The 17,998-nt window shown below is 46.0% G+C and overlaps 1 protein-coding gene across 1 annotated transcript in view; it reads right to left on the bottom strand.

Annotated features, from left to right (window-relative positions):
- LOC138669768 (contactin-associated protein-like 5) overlaps positions 1 to 17,998 on the bottom strand; it is a 1,597,333-nt gene that overhangs the window by 372,827 nt on the left and 1,206,508 nt on the right. The gene's annotated exons all lie outside the window — the stretch shown is intronic.

Genomic DNA, 17,998 nt, shown 5'->3' with positions numbered 1-17,998 from the left:
GTGGGCCAATATTTGAGGCCCGGGAAGGGGTTAAAATACCCATGGCTGTTCCCAGGCTATGAATATAAGCCCACGGCTGTCTGCGTAGCCTTTCTGGCACTAAAATATAGGGGGCCCCGAAAAAAAAAAGTGTTGGGGTCCCCCTATATTTTTAGGCCAGAAAGGCTACGCAGACAGCCGTGGGCTTATATTCATAGCCTAGGAAAGGGGCCATGGATATTTGCCCCCCCCTGGCTACAAATATAAGCCCGCAGCCGCCCCGGAAAAGGCGCATCAAAAAGATGCGCCAATTCCGGCACTTAGCCCCTCTCTTCCCACTCCCGTGTAGCGGTGGGATATGGGGTAATGAGGGGTTAATGCCACCTTGCTATTGTAAGGTGGCATTAAGCCCGGTTAATAATGGAGAGGCGTCAATGAGACGCCTATCCATTATTAAGCCAATGAAAGGGTTAAAAAAAAAAACACAAAGACTAGAAAAAAATATTTTAATGAAATCAAGACACCCACTTTTTGACCATTTTTTATTGTACGCTTAATCCATCCTGAAGACCCTCGACCTGAAAAAAAGGCAAAATAAAAAAACAAATTCATACTCCCTGGCCCTGTCCGCAGAAATCCATCGAGGGTCCCACGAAGATCTTCCATGGAGAACAGACACATCCAGAGATGTGTCTGCTCTCCACGGCTGCAGCAACACACTGACAGGAGCCATAGTTCCTGTCGGTGTGTCACTGCGCATGCGCGAGCGAGTTTACCGGCGGTCATTGACCCCGGCACTCTCGCTTAACGGCAGTGCTGCGTGGGAAAGTTCAACGCAGCTGTACTGCCGTTAACCGAGAAGCCGGCGCCATTGAGCTCCGGGACAGTACGCGATACACTGCTAGGAGCTTCGCTCCTGGCAGTGTATCACCGGAGAGCAGGAGATCGTCGTGGGACACTCGGTTTTGGATTCTGCGGACAGGGAGTATGGATTTGGTTTATTTTTTGGGGATTTTTTTCTATGGACGAGGGCTTCGCCTACAAGTGTGGTGTTGGTGAGTATGTACTCTATGTTTTATGTACTGTGTGTCATGTATGTCACGTTTATTGTGTGTGTATTGTGTGTGATGTGTGATGTGTTTTGTTTTACCGTACAATTGTGCTAAAGTCGCCGGACACAGGGACAACTCTCCCATCCTAATATCGGATGGGAGTAGTAGTCCCATACGGTGATTTAACACAATTGGGTGGCACTATCGTCGCATGGGGACACACATATACACATACATACCAAATCGATCAAGCGACCGACATCGATCCCCATGCGACGATATGCCTCCATCATGACAGCCACACTCCGCCCACGCACTTCCGCCCACGCACTTCCTCCTGCTTCCCCGCACTTCCGGCTGTAGCGGTTTCTGCACCACAAAACCGCAGAAAACCCGCAGATATTTTTTCATCTGCGGGTTTTTCTGCGGGTTTGACCCTCACAATGGAGGTCAATGGGTGCAGAACCGCTGCAGTTCCGCAAAAAGAAGTGACATGCTGCGGAATGAAAACCGCTGCGTTTCTGCGCGGTTTTTCCCGCAGCATGTGCACAGCGGTTTGCGGTTTCCATAGGTTTACATGTAAATGTAAACGCTGTGGAAACTGCAGCGGACCCGCAGCGGCAAAATCGCTGCGGTTCCGCGGAAAAAACCGCAACGTGTGAATATAGCCTAAAGGTTACCTTTGAAATTGGTTCAATTAGGCATCGGCCTACACTCTGCTCCTCTCCTCCTCCTGCTGACCCTCGACTCTAACACCACCAGTTTTTGCCCGGATGTGCTAGCTGCACAGAGAAAAACACCAGCCAATGTGTTAGTGGGGTTAAACACCGCCAGCTGTTCCCCCGCTGTGTAGCCGGCATCGTGTCCTGCAAACGCAACGCAGACACAAAGCAGCCTCCAGTGCAGGCTTCAGCCTACACTATGCTCCCCCTGCTTACCCTTTGCTCCAACACCGCTAGTTGGGGCTCTAGGAAGACAATCTTGAATAGGCAACGCATCCGGGTTCCAGCACCGCCAGCTGGTTCTCGGGCAGTGTTTTTGTCACGGGTACTCCCTCGTGCCCAGCCTGGTTCCAGCACCGTCAGCTGTTTCCGGGTAGTGTCAAGCTCACCGAGACGCCTATGCTTGCCCCGTCATGTTGCGGTCAGGTTAGCCAACTCCAGGGTGCCTCCAGTTTAGGAGCTTCTTATGTGGGCTGCGTGAATTGGCAGTCAAGGCTGGTTCTGTAGTGCCAGTAGGCCAAGCTCCCCCTGTAGGACTGTTGGGGTTCGGTAACTGCTGCTGCCTTGCGGCCTAGCTGTTCTCTCCTCTCCTGTGGACCTTCTGGTCCACCACCTGGTTCCAGCACCGTCAGCTGGTTCCGGGCAGAGCCTTTGGCTTAGGTGCCTTCTCCTGGGTATCCGAGTTCCGCCAACGCCAGGCGGTCCTTGGTAGTGGTTTTAAGCGCGGGCACCTACAGGTTAGTAACCGGGTTCCAGCACCGTCATCTGGTCCTCAGTGCCATTGGCTCTTGCACACTGGGGCAACGCATCCGGGTTCCAGCACCGCCAGCTGGTTCCCGGCAGTGTTTTTGTCACGGGTACTCCCTCGTGGCCAGCCTGGTTCCAGCACCGTCAGCTGTTTCCGGGTAGTGTCAAGCTCACTGAGGCGCCTATGCTTGCCCCGTCGTGTTGTGGTCGGGTTAGCCAACTCCAGGGTGCCTCCACTTTAGGAGCTTCCTATGTGGGCTGCATGAATTGGCAGTCAAGGCTGGTTCTGTAGTGCCAGTAGGCCAAGCTCCCCCTGTAGGACTGTTGGGGTTCGGTAACTGCGGCTGCCTCGCGGCCTAGCTGTTCTCTCCTCTCCTGTGGACCTTCTGGTCCACCACCTGGTTCCAGCACCGTCAGCTGGTTCCGGGCAGAGCCTTTGGCTTAGGTGCCTCCTCCTGAGTATCCGAGTTCCGCCAACGCCAGGCGGTCCTTGGTAGTGCATTTAAGCGCGGGCACCTACAGCTTAGTAACCGGGTTCCAGCACCGCCAGCTGGTTCCCGGCAGTGTTTTTGTCACGGGTACTCCCTCGTGCCCAGCCTGGTTCCAGCACCGTCAGCTGTTTCCGTGTAGTGTCAAGCTCACTGAGACGCCTATGCTTGCCCCGTCGTGTTGTGGTCGGGTTAGCCAACTCCAGGGTGCCTCCAGTTTAGGAGCTTCCTATGTGGGCTGCGTGAATTGGCAGTCAAGGCTGGTTCTGTAGTGCCAGTAGGCCAAGCTCCCCCTGTAGGACTGTTGGGGTTCGGTAACTGCGGCTGCTTCGCGGCCTAGCTGTTCTCTCCTCTCCTGTGGACCTTCTTGTCCACCACCTGGTTCCAGCACCGTCAGCTGGTTCTCGGCAGTGTCTTTTGCTCTTGTACCTTCTGCTCCCCATCCTGGTTCCAGTAACGTCAGCTGGTTCCGGGCAGAGCCTTTGGCTTAGGTGCCTCCTTCTGGGTATCCAAGTTCCGCCAACGTCCGGTGGTCCTTGGTAGTGCTTTCAGGCACGGGTACCTCCTGCTTAGTAACCGGGTTCCAGTAACGTCAGCTGGTCCTCGGTAGTTCCATTGGCTCTTAGACCTTCGGCTACCCATCCGGGTTCCAGTGCCGTCAGCTGGTTCTCGGCAGTGTCTTTTGCTCTTGTACCTTCTGCTCCCCATCTTGGTTCCAGTAACGTCAGCTGGTTCCGGGCAGAGCCTTTGGCTTAGGTGCCTCCTTCTGGGTATCCGAGTTCTGCCAACGTCAGGCGGTCCTTGGTAGTGCTTTTTAGCACGGGTACCTCCTGCTTAGTAACCGGGTTCCAGTAACGTCAGCTGGTCCTCGGTAGTTCCATAGGCTCTTGATTCTTGAACCTTCGGGTAGCCATCCGAGTTCCAGTTCCATCAGCTGGTTCTTGGCATTTTCTCAGCCTTCTTGTACCTTCTGCTACATTTCCAAGTTTAGGTACAACACAAATGTGGATAAAAATGCAGTCACCAGCATAATTAAATGAACCTACTAAGGGTATCTCTATATCTCTAGTAAAGCGGGACAACAATAAGGACCATCGTGGACAACTGCAAAGATATGACCAAAACCAACGAAAGAAAGAACGAGCAGCAAATAGTCCAGAGTAATGAAAATACATAGAAAACTTTTATTACATACTACCAGATAAAAACATGACAGAGGGATAGAGTAATCCCTGCACTACACAAAGCATGTAAACCATGGACAGGTGATAGGTATCTACATAATAACAGTACACATAGACTACCCTCAGAGCACAGCTCATATATAATGAAAGCCATGCAGAAATGGCCCATTGTCAAGAGTAACCAAAGAAAACCAAATGGTATAAATAATTATAGCCACATCTATGCATGGAAAAGTATATACATACCAGGTAGACAATGTAGATCTTATATAGGAGCAGACACCGCACACCTGTCCCCCCCGACGCGCGTTTCGGCTTCTGCCTTTCCCTTGAGAAATACATAGGTATTATGTAGATACCCATCACCTGTCCATGGTTTACATGCTTTGTGTAGTGCAGGGATTACTCTATCCCTCTGTCATGTTTTTATCTGGTAGTATGTAATAAAAGTTTTCTATATATTTTCATTACTCTGGAATATTTGCTGCTCGTTCTTTCTTTCGTTGGTTTTGTACATTTCCAAGTTGAAGACCCTAAAGACGATGACCCGGAAGACCACCCCTAAGATGACGACGACACCAGAGACGACAACCAGTGAGATGACGACGACCCTGGAGATGACGACCCTGAAGACCACCCCGATGACGACGACGACGCCGGAGACGACGACGACGGTGGAGACGAAGACGGCGGAGACGACGACCCTGGAGACGACTACCCTGGAGACGACGACATGGAAGACCGAGAAGCAGAAGAATAAGAGGCTGCAGAACAAAGAGCAGAAGAACATTAAGCATAACACTTAATATCAGAGCAAAAGATATTATCTAAATTATATGCAGAAGAAGACTAAGCAGTGTATGGGGGTGAGTCCGTTCCTCCTCGTGGTGCCCCTGGATAAAGCCTGATGCTGCAGGCCAAACTGAACGCGGACAAATGTAACTTTTGTGACAGGCAGAACGGAAGGTGTAATCTTCAAACTTTTATAGATAACAACTACGGCAATGCCTGTCACAAATGAGAATATGATGAAGAAGTAGAATAGGAAGAATAATAATAGTTGAATAAAATGAATATGAAGAATGTAATCCAAAAAAATAATAGGTAGAAGATGAAGAAGAAGATGAATAAGGTGAAGAAGAAGTTGATGTCAAAGATGCTGATGATGATGAAGATGAAAGTGTGGGAAAAGTAAAAAAAAAGAAGGGAAAGGGCGTGGAATAGTGAAACATCAATATCTGACAAAATAAAAAAAAATTTACATAGTCAATATCTTTGTCACTCCGAACGTCTTTAAAAAAAAAAAAATCATGCTATTCTATTTGATTGGGCTAAACCTCTATGCCTTTAATGTCTCCGTCACCTCCCCAAATACATCCTGCATTATTCTTAGTTGTTTTCCTTCAAGTAGAATGAACCTACAAGGAAAGAAAGGGTTTATTTTAATTCCGATATTTTGGTCCCATTGACTTGCATTGGGATCGGGTATCAGTATCGGCGATATCCGATATTTTTTGAATATCAGCCGATCCAATCCGATACCGATACTTTCCGATATCGGAAGGTATCGCTCAACACTAGTCCCCAGTGCAAATTCGGTTTATTAGCAGAATTTACTAACGTTCTGCTGTTTGTAATAAACTAATAAATTGTTCACCACAACAGATATAACAAGTGTAATCACACAAAATGCCACTTTTATGGAATTCTGCAGTCTCAGCATTATTCACCCCTTCACGACAGGCGTCTTTAGTACTTATAATTAATTAGATCAGAGCCACAAATGTCCAATCAGGGACAGACAAAACTCCCAACAATAGCATAAATAATAAGAAAAAAGGAGTCCAAACGCTGCCAAATAGAAAAATATTTCAAATATTTATTAAATGGTAACATACAATCAGCAAAGCAATAAGTAAAATACTGTAGTATATATAGGGTTACTTATGTGAAGGGTTAGGATAACAATCACATACCACACCAACAAGCTAGTGCGACTTAAGGTCCAAGGTTCACAGCATAAGACAAGTCTATCAAAAGTGAAAAAAACTCCTCATTCAGTCCCACTAGGAGCCTATGTAAGAATAGCTGTCACAGACAGTATACAGGACTGGACCTTACCCATATCAGTCGTGGTGTGGATGTGAGGATTGCCAGCCCCTACGCGCGTTTCGCGTAGGCTTCTTCGGGGGGCCCGAAGAAGCCTACGCGAAACGCGCGTAGGGGCTGGCAATCCTCACATCCACACCACGACTGATATGGGTAAGGTCCAGTCCTGTATACTGTCTGTGACAGCTATTCTTACATAGGCTCCTAGTGGGACTGAATGAGGAGTTTTTTTCACTTTTGATAGACTTGTCTTATGCTGTGAACCTTGGACCTTAAGTCGCACTAGCTTGTTGGTGTGGTATGTGATTGTTATCTGAACCCTTCACATAAGTAACCCTATATATACTACAGTATTTTACTTATTGCTTTGCTGATTGTATGTTACCATTTAATAAATATTTGAAATATTTTTCTATTTGGCAGCGTTTGGACTCCTTTTTTCTTATTATTTATGCTATAGTCTTTAGTACTTAGTAGAGTACCTTGGGCTGTTATGACTTTGGGAGAAAGACAGAAAACAATAGAAAAAAATGGCAAATGCATTAAATTTTCCCACAGATACAATTGTAAGCATAAGATACAAGTTAAAGAATAAGGTAACACCTACTACACTACCTGGACGTAGCAGAAAGAAAAAAACCATCACTGACTGCCACCAGATTCCTGAGAAGGCAGATGATCAAAAAAACAAAACAAAAGTGACTGCAAAAGAGCTGGGGAAAGATTTGGTGGCCACATAGTACTTCATGTTAGTGGTAAATCTAGGTAGATATTTATAGCGTTTATTTGTGAAAATATCAGAATAAAGGCAATTTTCAAAATTGTCATTTGTATGCCCATAAACCAGATAGTTACGGTATATTATACAAAATATTTAACACATAATGTTTAAGACAATTCAACTTTACATCAACATCATTCTTGAAACATATTTTGTTCTAAGTTAGAAGCGTTGAAAGTTGATCAGCAATTTCTCAATTTTCCAACAAAATTTACAAAACCTAATTTGTTTAGGGAGCACATCACATTCGAAATGCCTTTAACCCTGCTGTTCTGTTCGGTCTGGGGAGACCTATTTTGAACTTTGGTATTTTTTGGGGTGTTCAAGATGCGGTTCTGAAACTTGTGGTTGATTGACTTAAATGAGGATGGGTCGGTCGGCCACGGGTTTCAGAGCCGCATCTTGAATATTTTAAAGAATATTGAAGTTCAAGGTCGGTCATTTTTGACCAACAGAACAGCAGGGTTAAGAGGCTTATATGACAGAAAATAACCCAAAATGACACCATTTTTTAAAACTGCACCCATAAAAGTATTCAAAACCACATTTGAGATCTTTATTAATGCTTCAGATGTTTCAAAGGAAATACAGTAAAACAATGTGGAAGGAAAAAATAAAAATTTTAAATTTTCCCACAAAAATTTTCATTTTCACAAGGGTAACAGGAGAAAATGGAACATACAATTTATTGCGTAGTTTCTCCTAAGTACACTAACACCCCATATGTTGTGGAAAACTACTGTTAGTACGCAAAGCATGGCTTGGAAGGGAAGGAGCTCCATTTGACTTTTGGAGCTCAAAATTGGCTGGAATAGATAGAGGAAGCCATGTCGCATATGTAGAGCCCCTGATGTGCTAAAACATTGTACACCCCCCAAAATTGACTCATTTTGGTAACTTCACTCCTCAAGGAACTCTTCTAGATTTGTCACGATCACCTTGAACCACAGGTGCTTTACAGAGTTTTATAACGTTGAAAATGAAAAAATATTTTTCCCTCAAAAATATTGGTTGGGACCCAATTTTTTTTATTTTCACAAAGGTAACGGGAAAATAGACTACACCCCATATGTTGTGAAAAACTACTGTGCGGGCATATGGCAGGATTCGGAAGGGAAGAAGCACCAACTAAATTCTGGAGCTCAATTTTGCCTGGATAAGATTTCAGATACCATGTCACTTTTGAAGGGCCCCTGATAAGACGGACCAGCAGAAACCACCACAATTGACCATATTTGGGAAATTACACCTCTTGAAGAATTCATCTTGCATTGTAGCTACCATTTTTAACCTTGATGCGATATAACCTTCATGTGATTTAGAATTAGGCTGAGTAAATGGCAATGTGAACCTTTGAAGCTGTTAGGCAGTAACATGAAGACCCTTAATAACAATAGCAACTTACAGAAGAAAAGGTCTTTCAGCAACTACTAAAACAAATAAAATACAGTACAGTGATGCCAAATGCCCAGATGGAAAAAATAAAACACTGAACCGAAACGTGTCTGGGATACAATTTTAATGATAAGTATCATATACTGCTGCACCTAAAGACTAGACTCAAATGTGGCTCAATGTTCCAGTTGGTATGTCCATATGTCTATGTGCTATCCAACATAGTGGATGTCTGTGTCTTTCCTGTACCAGAGTGGGTAATTCACTTAGGCTAGGTTCACATTGCGTTAGTGCAATCCGTTTAGCGGATATGCTAATGGATTGCGCTAACGCAATGTCCAAAAAGGGATTGCGTTCGGCAATCCCGCTAGCGCAGCTGCCCGATCTGCGCTAGCGAGGAACGGACCCTGAACGCTGCAAGCAGTGTTCGAGGTCCGTCCGAAACGAACGGCACATCGCAGACGCATGCCAAAAATGGCATAGGCTAGGTTCACATTGCGTTAGTGGGTGTCCGCTAACAGACTCCGTTACATGGCGCAATTGTCGCAATTAACGCCATGTAACGGAGTCCATTAGCGGACACCCACTAACGCAATGTGAACCTAACCTTAGGGTACAGATCATAACCTGGATTATTATAATTGTTTGGAGTAGAAAAAGAAGTAGCAATGAATAAAACAATGAATAAAACACAGGTCAGATGTGCATGTATAAGTCTTAAAAAATGGATAGCTGAGCACAGCGTCAGTTATAAAGTGCAGTGTGCATATTAAATCACTATATCAGATAAATGCTGGGAGGTGTTGGAGATTTCCCTAGATACAGTAAGCACTGCGCAGCAAGTAAGATTCAATTTATAATTAACGTGGCTTAACAAGGAGTCAATTGGATGTCCATAATCTTGGTAACAAGACACGATAAGAAGCAGCCCTTTCCTCTAGCTATGCAAATGCACATAGTCAGACCGTTTCCAACAAATAACCTAAGCGATAATAACACTCAGCAAAAGATATGGTCATATATAGAGATGAGCGGTGTTCGAGTCGAACTGTTAGCCAATTTCAAATTCGAGCTGTTTTGGGCGGTGCTCGAGTCGTTCGTCAAACCCGAACAATTTGCTTAAAATTCGGCTGTTCGAGTTTCTGTTCGATAACTGTTCGTTCACCAAAAGCCTAGCTTGATTTGCACATTAAAACTGTTTATCATTGTTAATAGACTGTTTCAGTGTATAGTGGGCGGGGAGGGGGGACGGGGGATAGATCTGTGCTGAAATAATGCCGATCTCCATTTTTTTTCTTTCCCGCATTTACAGTGGGGCGGTGCAGTCTCTCAACCTATAAGCAGTGCGCACACACTCAGCAATGTGCATTTGATGCACACAAGCAAGGGCATGTGTCATTGGCTGTGTATGTCACATGTCCTCCTTGTCCTATAAGAACCAGCCATTTGCGCCGTCACCACCATTTCCTCACTGCTGCAGCTTAGTGTTAGACGGCACCGCTGCTGCTGTGGGCGCTATGCAGACTAAGTGTTTTTTTGGAGCAAATTGTCAGAGAGATAGGCTTAGGGAGTCGGGAGGAGTCGGGACTAGTTGTAATATCAGCTCTTTTCAGGTTAGGTTACAGCAGTTCATAGCACTGTTTGCCAGGCAGGTCTGTGCCAGTGCTGTGCAAGTGTTTGTCACAGCATTTGGTGTAATCTAGCTCAGCCAATCCTTTTGGGCTAGTAGCATTGTCTGATAGTCATCTGAGTAGCCCGCCTGTGAAGCTAGCTACACCGCAATCGCACTTGCTTCCTCACAGCTCCCAAGTCTCCAGCTGCCCATCTGAGCATGGGGTAACACATATGGTTGAGTCTGTAGAGCTGTTTACGCATACTATAGCCTGGGAATCAGAGGTCTGCTCCGGAGCTTCTGTGAATCCAGATGAGGAAATGATCTGCACTGATGCCCAGAATCTTTGTGAGTCGGATCCAGGCCCAGATGAAGAAGGTTCTCAGCATAATGTAGACCCTTGTTACCAAACTGTAACTCCTGTTGGTGGAGACAATGAGGAAGATGATGATGAGACTGAGATACCTGATTGGAACGAAAACTTGACTTTTCGGTCGGGGCAGGAAGAGGTTGACTCTGAGGACGGTGGGTGTGAGAACACACGGGATGATGATGACGAGGTTGTAGACTCCACTTACTGTCAACCCTCAGTCTGCCAGTCCATGAGGTCAGCAGAGGAGGTGGAGGTAACAGTGCGCCTTCCTGGACAGGGATGGAGTACTGGAAGCACGTCAACAACTGCATCCTCAACCCCAACTGTGCCTCAGACCAGAAGTCGTGGTGGCTCTTCAGGTTGCACGGGCTCTAAGCCTTGCATAGCCTGGGCATTTTTTGACATCGCAAAGGATGACCCTACTCATGTTGTCTCTAAGATTTGTCAACAAAATATTAGTAGAGGCCAAAAAATCACTAGCTTGAGTACTTCATGCATGAACCGTCACATGGATATGAGGCATAAGTTGCAGTGGGAGGCTCACTGTGCTACATTGCGGCCTAGTGGGCTGGGTCAACCACCGTCTGCCCCATCAAGTGCATCCGCGTCCTCTTCATCCTCTGTGACTGTGGTGACAGCAGTCGCACATGGTTTTGGATGCAGACCTTCCACCTCTTTACCCGCAACAGCCAGTGTGATTGGCAGGTGGTCAGGACATTTGCAAGTGGAAACACCTGCTGGTGTTGAGCGCTCTCTGACATCGACACCACAGTTTGATCAAGGCAACATAACATCTCTGCCTGCACCTTCCTCACAGACCGGCAGTTTGCCGGGGACACCCTACTCAACTCCATCTAAGCAAGGCAGCCAGCCCTCAGTCACTCCGATGTGGACAAGTAAAAGACCATTTCCTCCTAGCCATGACAAAGCTAAGAGGTTGAATGTCTCCATCTGCAAGCTGTTGGCTACAGAAATGCTGCCTTTCCACCTGGTGGACACAGAGGATTTTCGAGACCTTATGTCTGTCGCAGTGCCCCAGTACCAGATGCCTAGTCGCCACTACTTCTCAAAGAAAGCTGTGCCTGCGCTACACCAGCATGTCGCACACAACATCACTGCTGCCTTGAGAAACTCTGTGTGTGACAGGGTGCATTTCACCACAGACACTTGGACGAGTAGACATGGACAGGGGAGTTACATGTCAGTGACTGGGCACTGGGTAACTACGACGACATCAGGAGAAGGGGCTGCTGTCCAAGTCTTGCCGTCCCCACGAGTTGCTCGTCGATCCTCTGTATCTAGAAGTTCCTCCACTGCTTCTGCCTCCTCAACCTCCTCTCGGTCCTCCACCTGCACCCAAAGCCTGTCTGGTAATGTCACCCACGTTGTAACTGCGCAGAAGGAAACCTGCACAACTCCTCACTATGCTGTCACCAGGGCTCAACGGCATCAGGCAGTGTTTACATTGAAATGTCTGGGAAATGTGAGTGACACAGCTGAGGAGTTATGGTCAGCTCTGGAGACCGAGTTCCATCAATGGTTATCTCCACTCAATCTGCAGCCAGGAAAGGCTGTGTGCGACAATGCTGCAAACCTGGCCCTTTGCCGGGGCAATGTCACACACGTGCCTTGTATGGCTCACATTTTGAACCTGGTTGTCCAGCAATTTTTATCCCACTATCCCGGACTAGATGGGCTTCTGCAGAGGGCACGATCGCAGTGTGCTCACTTCCGCCGTTCGCATCTCGCAGCTCATCGACTTACATCTCTACAGAAGTCATTGAGCCTGCCAGTTCACCGGCTGAAATTCGATGTGCCCACAAGGTGGAATTCAACTCTGCACATGTTGCAGCGACTGTGGCAGCAACAACGAGCCTTGGTGCAACACGTTATGATGTATAGCCTCGGCCGACGAGATCAAGAGGTGGGGCAAATCACGCTGCAGGAGTGGTCTCAGATCAGGGACCTATGCACCCTTCTACACCGTTTTGAAATAGCGACGAAGATGTTTAGTGCTGACGATGCCATTATCAGCATGACCATTCCGGTGATTTACATGCTGGAGCACACCTTACACAGTGTTCGGAGTCAGGTGGTGGAACAAGAGGAGGAGGAGGAGGAACAGGAGGAGTCATATGCAGAAGGGATCTCCAAGGTCAAGAAGGTTGGCAGCACCAAGGCGGCTGGCATTGGAGGCTGGGGGAGAGGGATTACCGAGGGCGCATGGTCGCAGCCAAACTGTTGAGGAAGGTGCAGGAGGCGAGGAAGAAGTGGAGGACAAACTGGAGCTGGGCATGGAAGACTCTTCAGATGAGGGAGACCTTGATCAAATTTCTGTTGTGTGAGGTTGGGGGGAGAGGGCTGATGAAGGAAGCATGATTCTCACCTCGCCACCACCAAGACAACAAGGACTTAGTCCTCCTGGATGCACAAGACACATGACTGCCTTCTTGCTGCACTACTTGCTACATGACCCTCGGATTGTCAGAATCCAAAGTAATGCCGACTACTGGGTTGCCACACTCTTAGATCCCCAGGACAAAAGCAAATTTAGCGAAATAGTACCTGCCATAGAAAGGGATTCACGCATGCAGGAGTATCAGCAGAGACTGTTACAGAATCTAACATCTGCTTTTCCACAAAACACCAGTGGTGCACGTAGTCAATCTCTGAGTTCTAACTTGCCAACCATGGGACTATCGAGTCATCACTCAAACCGTAACAATAACATTGTATCTGGTGGTAACAGCAATTTTTTCCAATTGTTTCAAGATTTTTTTAGACCATCCTTTGCAAGACCACAGGAGACAAGAAGTCTGACGCACAGCCAATGCCTAGCGAGGATGGTACAGGAGAATCTCCAAGTTAACATCGATGCCATGACTGTGGAACTGGACGCTTGCTCATTTTGGGCTTCCAATCTTGAAAAATGGCCTGAGCTCGCCACTCACGCCTTGGGGATCTTGTCGTGCCCCGAAGCCAGCGTTCTCTCTGAACGTGTGTTCAGCACTGCTGGTGGTGTGCGGACAGATAAGCACACGCGGCTTTCCAGTGACAATGTAGACAGACTAACGTTCATGAAGATGAACAAATCCTGGATCCGCAAGGACTTTTCTACCCCTGTGTCATCTTGGCGAGACTAAAAGCTTGGTGATTTTTGAAAATCACCTCACCAACCGTTTTAAAAAACTCTGGTGAAATTGATGCCACTTACGTGGTGTCTGTGGCCGAATTTTTGGAAAAAATGGAGACTCTTTTATTTAGTCCCCTTGCTGAGTTTTACATGATGTTGCCATCGTCAATCCCAGGTGGGTGGGGTCGTCTGCAGAGTTGTTTCCTCATATTATGGCCTGGGATTCAGAGGTCTGCTCCAAAGCTTCAGTGTCTGCTAGTCAGCAGAGTAGCCCAGCCACCCACCGCCTGTTTACCTAAGTACTATTTTTAATGGCATCTGGCCCAGGAAATCCTTTTGGGCCTAGTAGAATTTTGCGCTACTCAGCAGCGTACTTCACCCATGAAGCAACCTACACTGCCTGTTTACCTAAGTATTATTTTTTAACGGCATCTAGCCCAGGAAATCCTTTTGGGCCTAGTAAAATTTGGTGCTACTCAGCAGTGTACTTCACCCATGAAGCAAGCTACACCGCCTGTTGATCTAATTACAAATTTTTAACTGCATCTAGCCCAGGAAATCGTTTTGCACCTAATAGCATTTTGTGCTACTCCACACAGTACCCCACGCATGAAGCAAGCTATACCGCCTGTTTACCTAACTACTATTTTGTAACGGCATCTAGCCAAGGAAATCCTTTTGGGCCTAATATAATTTGGTGCTACTCAGCAACGTACTTCACCCATGAAGCAAGCTACACTGCCTGTTTACCTAACTACTATTTTGTAACGGCATCTAGCCCAGGAAATCCTTTTGGGCCTAGCAGAATTTGGTGCTACTCAGGAGCGTACTTCACCCATGAAGCAAGCTACACCGCCTGTTTACCTAAGTACTATTTTGTAACGGCATCTAGCCCAGGAAATCCTTTTGGGCCTAATAGAATTTGGTGCTACTCAGCAACGTACTTCACCCATGAAGCAAGCTACACTGCCTGTTTACCTAACTACTATTTTGTAACGGCATCTAGCCCAGGAAATCCTTTTGGGCCTAGCAGAATTTGGTGCTACTCAGCAGCGTACTTCACCCATGAAGCAAGCTACACCGCCTGTTTACCTAAGTACTATTTTTTAACGGCATCTAGCCCAGGAAATCATTTTGGGCCTAGTAGAATTTGGTGCAACTCAGCAGCCATGAAGCAAGCTACACTGCTTGTTCACCTAAGTACTATTTTTTAACGGCATTTGGCCCAAGAAATCCTTTTGGGCCTAGTAGCAATTTCTGATACTCAGCAGAGTACCCCACCCATGAAGCAAGCTACACCGCCTTCTTTCTTTCTCAATCTAACCCCTCGGCTCTGGGGTGTCCACTCTCCCTCCAGCTCTCTCCTTCTCACAGGTGGACTACCGCGTGTTTTCACACTGTGGCAAATCTTTTGGGCCCAGGCATAAGAAGTCGTTTAGGTAATGGATAATATGTGCCGCCTTACAAAAGTCCATGACGACACATTCGAGGAAGCAACTAAACACCTCAAATAGTGAGCAGGATATGGAGCACCCCATGGGCAAACAGCAATCTATGTAGTATGCTCCTTCACATAAGCAGCCCAATGGGAGGACACTATTTGGAGGCACAGGTAGTAACCGGAACGCCCCCTTAATGTCTGTTTTGGCCATTAGGGTGCCCCTTACCAACTTCTTGACCCACCTGATTGCCTCGTCAAAGGAGGTACAGTACATAGTACTGTACTTGGTTCCACGTCGATGTTGTCGTTTACGGACCTGCCCCTTGGATACGACAAAATGGTGAATTAGTCTGAATGTATTGGGTTCATTTGGCAAAACTCCCAACCGGGGTACCACTACATCTTCTAAGGAAAGTGTTCTGAATGGACCTGCCGCCATTCTACCTAAAGATATTTCTTTTTTTCTTTTTTTTGTCAAGACATCTGGGTGTTGGTAGAGTGAGTTTACATTTTTACTCCAGCCTGTCTTGATTTTAGAAGGGCATGACATGCCTATATCTGTGTCTCCTCCTCCTTTAACTCCTCCACCTCTTTTCTTTTCGCATGACTATATGTAGTTGTGACTTTTCCATGTGTTTGTTGTGTCTTCTGAGCAGTTTGTCAGCTTTTGGACACCTATTAAGGTGTTTTCTATGTCTTTTCCATATTTTTGTATGTGTTTGTGTTTGCCTGCCATTGGTTTCAATGGAGTTCGACGGTGTTCGTCGAATGTTCAACAAACATTTCGTCGAACACGTTCCTGTTCGATGAACCAAACCGAACCTGAACACTAGGGAGGTGGATCAACACTAGTCATATAGTCAGAACATAGCAGGCAGTAAGTAAAGTTAAGTGGCTTGCTCCCTACACATCCCTTCTGAGGAAGATTGGCCAAAATGCGCGTCAAGGGGTGACACTGTCTCGATCTGTGGTTCTGGGTAAGTGTACTCACTGTCTGCTATGTTCTGTGCAGCGGTATATGATACTTATTATTGAAAATTGTATCTCGGACACATTTCAGTTCAGTGTTTTCTTTTTTCCATCTGTGTATTTGGCATCTCTGTATTTTATATGTTTTTATCTATTTTTGTATCAAGAAAATTAATTAATTTAAACTGAGTTTATGGCAAGTTACTATTTTTTTCCACTAAAATGTTGCTGTGGCCCCAAGTTTTTAACTTTCAAAAGGGATAATAGAAGAAAATGAGCAGTACAATTTGTTATGCAATTTCTCCTGAGGACACCAATACCCCATATGAAGTAAAAAAACTACTTTTGAGGCTCAGTGCGAAGTTCAGAAGGAAACAAGAGCCATATTGAAGTGCAGATTTAGTTGGAATGGTTTGAGGGTGTTATGTCTAGTGATGGGAGAAACCGAATAGTAAAGAAAGTTTGGGGTCCATACCGAACACCTAGTGTCTGTGCATGGACTCCGATCCCAAACTTCTCCAGAAGGTCCGTGTTAGTGTTCGAGACCAGCAGCACGAACATCTGTGTTTCCCGCATTGTCACACAGATGACACTGGAGGCTCTTATCGGCGGTAACTTTGTTACCGCTGGTAAGAGTGCTGCGGTTGACATTGTGAGCCAGCAACTGTGACCAGCAGTAAAAAGGTTTCAGTAGATAGCAGCGACAGCAGGTGAGGCTGATAAGAGTATTCATCAGCTGGTGCCTGTGCAATTAATTAAAAAAATGGCGTAGGTTCCTCTCTATTTTAAATCATAATTTAATCAGCACAGCTATCAGCTTCACATTGGCTGGTTATCAAAAATAGAGGGTTCCCCATGCCATATTTTTTAATTATTTAAATAAATAATAAAAAGAATGGTGTGGGGTCCCCCCTATTTTTGACAACCAGCCAAGCTAAAGGAGACAGCTGAGGGCTGGTATTCTTAGACTGGTAAGGGGTTATGTATATTGGCCCTCCCCAGCCTAAAAATAGCAGCCCACAGCCGCACCAGAATATGCACATCTATTATATGCACCAATTCAAGCGCTTTGCATTGCTCTTCCCACTTGCCCTGTTTGCGGTGGCAAGTTTGGGTAATAATTGTGGGGTTGATGTGCCGTAAGCTGACAGCAAGCCAACAGGTTAGTGCTGGAGAGGCCTCTATAAGACGCCCCCATTACTAACTCATAGTCAAATTTTAAAAAATTCACAGCCAGAATTTAAATTAAAGAAAGACACAGCCTCCTTTATTAGACTCCTTTATTTAAAAAACTCCACACCCTCTTTTACCCATTTATTCACAAAAAATAAAAATAAAATAGCAAAGTTATACTCACCTTTCCACTGGTAATCCATTGATACCCATGTCTCGCTGTAAAAGGCAAAAAATAATAAAACATCCTATTCCTCACCTGTCTGAAGATAATCAATTAATGGCCATGTTTCACACAAATCCGGATGATTAGGAGAGCGGTCACAACAGTGATGCGACCACTCTGCACCCCAGCCAGAACAAAAAGAGACAGGAGCGTGATTATGCTTCTACAGCGTGTAGCAGTGACGTGAGAACGGTCACCACAGTTCATAGCTGAGTGAGAATTTATTTAAATAATTAAAAATACAGAGTGGGGACCCCTCTATTCTTATTATATAGCCAATAGAAAGCTGACAGCTGGGGACTGCAGACTGCAGCTGTCAGTTTTACCTGCACTGGTTATATAAAATACAAGGGAACCAATGCAATTTTTGGATTTATTTATTACAAATGCTTCAGCTGATGAATACTCTTATCAGCCTCGCCTACTCTTGCTGCAAGAGCAGGTGTAGGATGATAAGAGTAGTAATCTCATTAGCCGGAGCCTGACCAGTGGTAACCCTTTTACCGCCGACCACAGCTTGCTGGCTTACATGCTGTCATGTGGGAACCACAGTGCTGTGACTGTCAATAATGATCTTACTGCTGATCACAGCCTGTGTTTTCTGTGCTGTTACG

This window comes from Ranitomeya imitator, chromosome 3 (assembly GCF_032444005.1).
Source record: "Ranitomeya imitator isolate aRanImi1 chromosome 3, aRanImi1.pri, whole genome shotgun sequence".
NCBI lineage: Eukaryota > Metazoa > Chordata > Amphibia > Anura > Dendrobatidae > Ranitomeya > Ranitomeya imitator.
This window is presented reverse-complemented; position numbering and strand designations above follow the sequence as displayed.